The following is a 6,883-nucleotide window of genomic DNA, read 5'->3' on the forward strand; positions in this document are numbered from 1 at the left end:
GGCACGCGCCGCGGCCGGCGACTGCGGCTACGCAGATTGACTCAACATGGCTCTGAGGCGGAAAAAAAACAAAATATGAAGAAATGAAAACGCGCGCTATCATCGTCCAATCGGAGATGCAGGATAGAGAGAAGCGGCGTTCATCAATGGATGGCGGTATTTTACCAACGACAGCAGCGGTGGCCGCGACGAGGCTTCGATGCCAGCGCCACAGTTCAGGGTAGTGCCATCCATTGACCGCCCCCACGCCGCCGCTTTCTCGCTGCGACGCCATCTTGAATCACCGCGAGCGGTTGCGATTGCTTGGTGCCAGTGCTTAGTTCGAGGTACAGTGCGCGCGGATGCTTCGCCGACGCTTCTACTTGCTGGACAGTGTTCAGCCGCATCACTTACAAGCTTGTCAAGTGCATCGAGTCGACGTGACGGGCTGTTGTGTTCCCAAGTGCGCCGGATCAACGCGTAAAGGGCTTCGTTGTTTTCGCTTCCCCCGGGACCTAGAGCGAAGGAAGAGATGGGAAGCCCAAGTAAAGCGGGATCACTGGAAGGCAACGGATAGCTCTTACATTTGCGAGGTAAGTGTCAAGAAAGTTTTGTCTACCGCACCGTGTTTTTCATTTAAATAACAACGTATTCTCTGGTCTTCGCTCACGTGCCTACGTTCGCTCATGAACTAAGCACTGCACATCGGTGCTGTCTGAGTATGGTTTGCGAGCGCGCGTCGCATAGGCTTTTTTTAGTTTTGGTTGGCACAGTCTATGCGAGTAGTACCCTGATTTTAAGGACTGACGAAGATGCTTAGCCGCGAAATAGTCTCACATTAGCTACAAATCGTCACGTAGACCACCTATTTAACTTTTCGGGAAGCGCACATCGTGTGTGTCTCTCGTTTTTTTTTTTGTTTGTTTTTGTTTTTCGGTACTGGTTATTTGGGACTAAAGAACGCAGTGCTTCGTCTGGGGAGAGCCGCTGTTGTGTACGCGGCAAGCGAAGCATTGTAAATTTTTCTGATTTCTCAGCAGATGTCTTGCGTATCTACATTACGTAGCTGATTTTTTAGACTTGTGGCGTGGTGCTCGTAAGCCGATGGTCATTCATGCTCATTCGCGATCTTAGTGGGTACTGTGACGGTCTTTAAATGACTGTGCACGGTGCGCCCAGCTGTAGTAGAGTTAGGGTACATCATGGGACCAAAATGTTTCGGCGATTTCTGGCGTGTTGTCTGTTGTTGCCTGTGCAATTCTTCGAAACGTTTGAGGTGAGATAAAACAGCATTAGTTCTGCGAAAATTTACTTTTAGGCACTCTATTGGGTTCTCTTTATTTACAAGGCATCTTTTCATATCAATTTAAAGGTCAATAATCACTTTTGGTGTTTTACTTGTACTTAGAAACACTTTGAAGAGGACCAGTTCGAGGGAAATCGACAGTGCACTGACCACCCAAGCGTAATCCGAAAATTGATGTGCCATTTTGTCGTCATGCGACTGCGTATCTACGTGCGCTAGCTATTCGAGCCGGATGATTCAGACGATGGTTACGCCAGTAAGACTGTGGCTGGCGTCAACTTGCCGTAAAGGGACTTGCTTTGCAGGTTACACCACACTGTACATTATCGTCGCCATCAGCATGTTTGAGTCCACTGCAGGAGAAAAACCAGTTTCATGTTTTTATATCATGGACTGTTTTAGAAGTGAAAAACATTGCTAATCTGTACTTGACTGTGTTAATTTAATTTACGGTTTTTGTACGCGATATGTATGCAGTGTTGTTTATTTTTTCAATGTAGTTAACATCAGTGTACTAATGGTTATTTAATAAAATGTTCTGTACTCACCATCAATGTGTTTGGCTGATGTGATGTATTCGATGGTGGCTGATGTATTCTGGCTGGATATCTTGATTAATAAGTTTATACAGCTGATAAAACTACTATCCTCACTCCAAATAGCTCTTTACTAAGTTGATATCGCAATTGATGCTTCGCGTTTCGGGTGAAACTGCGGCATTTTTTTCATATAAATACGCATTTGGTGCTGCAGCTAAACCTCGTCTCCCCTCAGTCCCCCACTGCCTTTCGCGCGACGGAAGAGGTCGCGTTTGCTCGCTATATATGGTGATTGTAAAGGAGGAAAGGGACGCTTAATTCTGCAGCTCTTCAGGGAGCACGGCGCAGAACGCACGTTTGTTCTCCGCCTTGCGTTCGCTCACCGGGAAAGCGCGTGTCCCTCGCGCCCTTTCACTCGCACATACAGCGTCCGGCGCGCGGCGACGATTTCATCGCCGTTAACGTCATACGGAACGTCACGGCGACGCCGACGGCAGAAATCCTCTTTAAGTGTCCATATAATTGCTATCGCAATAAAAATAAGCTTCCTCTAACGGTTTTATTGATGCGCAAGGGGGACTCTGCCATTCCGCTTATCTGCGATGCGCTCGACGAGTGTGCGATTTTCTCGGCAGACGCAAGAGACAACTAGCATGAGTTCCGTTTGCTGCTACAGTCTGCATTCTTCTAACAGCTGACATTTTCAGCCTCTTTTATTTTTGTAATTACAATTTACATTTGCGTGTGTGGTTTATGTATTGAGTAAAAGCCAGCCGCATATCTTTGTTTGCTAAAATTTTACCCTATTCCGTTATGATACGTGAGCGAGCATTACATAGGTAGCTACGGCGTTCCGGCAGCAGAATAACAGGCAGTGAAATGTACTTTATTTTGCAATTTTATTAGCACCGTTTGTACAGCAAGAGATACAATACACAAAAGAATATTGCAGACCTGAGTATCTCGCATCTACAGTAGAAACTGCATATTCTATAGGAGTATACACATATTGCTTCTCACAATTTCTGAATGCAAAAGTCCTGTTATTTGACTTCGCAAGAGAAAATTCCTACCAATGGAAATCGTTTGTCGCAGCAGTTATCTGTGATTACTCATTCAAAAAAATATAATTAGGCGTGACTGGTTGAAAGACTGAAGGCAGCACATTTCGCAAATCCAAACACAGCCGAGGTGGAGTTGTCCGTGCTGGAGCTCGGGTCTGGAAACAAATGGAAGTAATAAGTTTTGTGCTTACACACAACGCAATTGCAGGAAGAATTTCAGAACTCTTCCCGCCAAACAGTGCTTTCAATTCATGTAAATACGTCGACTCTTATTACATTTTGTTGTGCGATTTATGCTAAAAATATGGCACAAAAATTTAACAATCCAAATTCTAATTTTAACCCCTACTATATTGAGTAACATCTTTTGTAATGCTGCTTTCTCAAAAGCTGTCTGAAAACACTGACCTGTTTCTCACTGCTAAATTATATTGATCACTGAATTTCTTATTCACATGCCTATAAGGCACTGACGGATTAGTTTGGTCGACCTTTTTGTATACTCCTTGTCTTCCTAGTTTTGCAGAACGCCTATTACTGTAAGACGATCTCCCAAAAGTTGTAAGCCACTGGCCAACGGTTTATGAGCATTTCCTATTCTAGAAAAATTTGTTTTGCACAGGGGGAGCAATACTTTGCGGGAACACCGGAGCGCGTGGTTCCCTTAGCGCCGACGTAAGCACCTTCGTACGCATTGCGCGCCAGCGCGTCTTGACCCGAAGATAAATTCGTTTGTTCTGCACAAAATCTGCTCGTCTGCTCAATTCTCAGTTAACAACCGCGAACATCGCACATTGCAGATGAATATTCGATAAAGAAGAACAGACAAGCAGGCGTTTTCTTTTTTTTTTTTTTCGGGAGACAATTCGCTGCCCAACGTAAAGTGCGCCATAGCACAAACGCGAAGAAAACAGCGCTTGCAGTGCTCTCTGCACCAAGGCAGCGCTCCTTCAATTGGTTTCCGCGCCTTGTGAAGCTCTAGGTGACTTGCAATGTCTGACCTAATAACAGGCAAGTCTCTAACTTAACCCCTTTGTCCGTGCAGCAAGCATTCAAGGATCTTTAGCAAATATAATTAATCAACTTTTTATTGAATAAAGCGAACAGCAGTCACCGAGATATAACGAAACGCAATTTCCGTCAGCGGGTCAGCTAGCTCTCACCCGTCTCAGGAGCAGCTGTCGATAGGTAACTTCAATGTATTTACACACCACAGAGAAATATACCGCGTACGGAATACCCTTCCTTTCGTCTTACAGCCGTTTCGATAAGGCTAGAGGCTATTCGCTACATAACAACTGCATAAAAAGCATGATTACCTTTCATTCTCTTGGAAGCTGAAAAAATAAGCCCTCCTGTCTCTTCCAATGTTGGCCCACCACAGAGCCGCGCAGAAAGTCTTGTAGCCTTTCTTCTGTTCTTGATACATCGTTGGAGCACTGGCCCATGGAGCTCCAGCTTTGCCAAGGGGGCGCTGCGAACATGGTGCTAAACTGCGCCCTCTGTCCTGGACTGGGCAGTAAAAAGCTCGGTCGTCTGCATCGGAAGGCATGTTTACAATATCGACTCGCCATTTTCGGTTGCGTTGTACCATGGCTTGCAGCGAATATCGAGCGCCGAAGATTTTTTCAGGGGTGGCATGCTGCGTAAACGCAAGAAATTATGCAACGCCGAATACGCGTACGCCGTTCAAGAAATAAGCGGCTAAGTTTTAGCGCGGTGTCAATCGCAAGTGAAGCGAATCGCGTACGAAGTTGAACTTAAGGTATGGTTTGCACGCTGCTAGATTCAGGCGCACAAACGCTAGGAAATGCTTGCTATAAATGAATTCACAGCAGCGATAAGCAGACATCATGTGTACGGAACTGCTCCAGCGCACGACGATACGTGCCGCGACGGTAGCGGTCTCAGCATGTCGCGAGACGGCGGGCCTCCTGCAATCTTTTTCGACTGCCTACCGATAGACAAGTAGTTATGCCTGCGCAGTAGTGGCAGTCATCTATCGCTTTAGCAACTGATAAATAACTGATGCAATGCATATGAGCTCGCAGTAACGTACTTGCGAATCGCGCGCTGCAGCACGAGCTCGTGCGCTGCTCGCTTGATGTAGGTCTTAATGACAGCGCTCGAACATCGATGTGCTGTAATCAATACTGCCTTGCTGCGCTGCGTTAACGCATTGGCTTGAGGTCAAGGATGGTCACATCTCACTCTCGAACCTGTGCTGCTCGTAGTGGGTTAGTGAAGTTATCCAGCGTGCCCGACGCTCCCTTGTGTGATGCCTCGAGGAAGAACGGTAGAATCTGATGTTGGGATTCAGGCCTTCTTGCTCGTGGCAGCCCACGACGGAGCAGTAATGGCGGTGACACTTTTTCAAGGCTAAGCTAGGCCTCTCAGGATCGGCATCGCCGGTTCCTTCTGCTTCCAGCATTACGTCCCACGGCACATGGAGAGACCGTTTTCGTAAAACTAGGCTGCGGCCAGCTCGCACCGTGGTCGGCGTGGTCTGTGAGAAGTGACGAGCCTTTTCGCATTCGCAACTCGGCTGAAAAAAGTGCAAATAAGCGCAAAACTCGGGCTAGAAACCTGCTTCGCCACAGTCAGGCCTCAATACTACCTAAGCTGGTACTACCCAGATAAGTTTTCCCGCCGCCACGAGGCGCCGCTACTCCAGCGCAAGAGGCCCATACAGAAACAAAATGTTGCAGCGCACAGTAGAAGTCAAATGCGTGTACGTGTGCAGAGGGGCAGGAGCAGACGAACGGAATGGCAGCCGAAGCGATAAGTTGTAAGTGAGGCGCAATAAGTGAGGCTTATAAATAAATATATAGCATGCTAAAAAAAAGACACCACCTAAGTACTCCGCACAGATGGTTAACCAGCGAAGCTGAAACGTTTGGCCGTGAGTTAATCTTGACGCTGTATTGAAGCGTTTCTCAATTATTGGTTAAATGTTTGTGTTTGTACTGGAACGCAAGCGCCAATGGCGGGCGGATGCTGCTAACCACGACGCCGAGCTAACTCCAGATATCGAACGCATGCGACAACGGCGAGCCGAGGAGACGGCGTTGCGGGCAGAGCAGCGTCAACGTGGCAACGGCGGGAGCGCGTTCGCTAACGACGTCACTAACAGCGCTGCCAATGGCACGTGCGCTCGGGTGCGACGTAGAGAACGACGTAACTGACGGCGCAGTCAATGGAGACGTTTAGCAAAACATAGGACGAACGGTTTTTCGTTTCGCCTAGCCATATACAGCTTTCGCTGTGAAAAGAAAATAACCAAAACACATTTTATTTCTAGACATAATTACTCACTTTACTTTATTGCTATGTAACTTGAAAAGATAGAGCCACATATGCGAAAGTTACTGAATTTTCCTTTGGCTACCGGTGTCATGGGGACGCTTTATGGGCAATGCCGAAACTAGCCTCCTTGTCCACCGCCTGGAGTTAGTGCATGGTCACGTGCACTGCATTTAATGTGCGCAGGGACATTGCACTTCGAAAGTGGTCACCAGGTACCTGAAGGCAGTATGCAGTTATTATTTTGGATTTAAACATGGAGGAGCTAGCACGCACGCCGAGCCCCACTACCAAATTTACATGTCCCATCTGCCCCGGTTTGGGGTAGTGGCGCGCTTCAGCCAACCGCAGTGCAGTGGTTAGCTTTGGCATGGAGCCCCAACCTAAACGATCATCAAAAGCCCGACATCAGGTATGCATGAACGCTTGCCAATCGGGACGACGGCCCATTTCAAAAGGCCCTTCATGTGGCACTGGCTACGAAGAGAGAATCGCGTCATTTACTGACCGTTAAACTATATTGCAAAAATATACAAAACACTTTTTACGACGGAGAAGCCTTGTGCCTAAAAAATTTTAATCCTACTTTTCACAGCTTTGAAGTTTACTGCTAGCTTTTTCACTAACATGGAGCGGAAATCGAGAATAACGGCGCCAAAACCAGCGCGTGCCTGTTTGCGTTCTTTCTTAGA

At 47.1% G+C, this 6,883-nt stretch overlaps 1 non-coding gene across 1 annotated transcript; it reads right to left on the bottom strand.

Moving 5' to 3' along the window:
• Window positions 1-6,450: 6,450 nt before the first annotated feature.
• LOC119462957 (U1 spliceosomal RNA) lies at window positions 6,451-6,611 on the bottom strand. Its single transcript, XR_005194313.1, has one exon. It is a non-coding gene; the product is annotated as a U1 spliceosomal RNA (small nuclear RNA).
• Window positions 6,612-6,883: the final 272 nt, after the last annotated feature.

Source organism: Dermacentor silvarum, chromosome 8 (genome assembly GCF_013339745.2).
Source record: "Dermacentor silvarum isolate Dsil-2018 chromosome 8, BIME_Dsil_1.4, whole genome shotgun sequence".
NCBI classification, from domain to species: Eukaryota; Metazoa; Arthropoda; class Arachnida; order Ixodida; family Ixodidae; genus Dermacentor; species Dermacentor silvarum.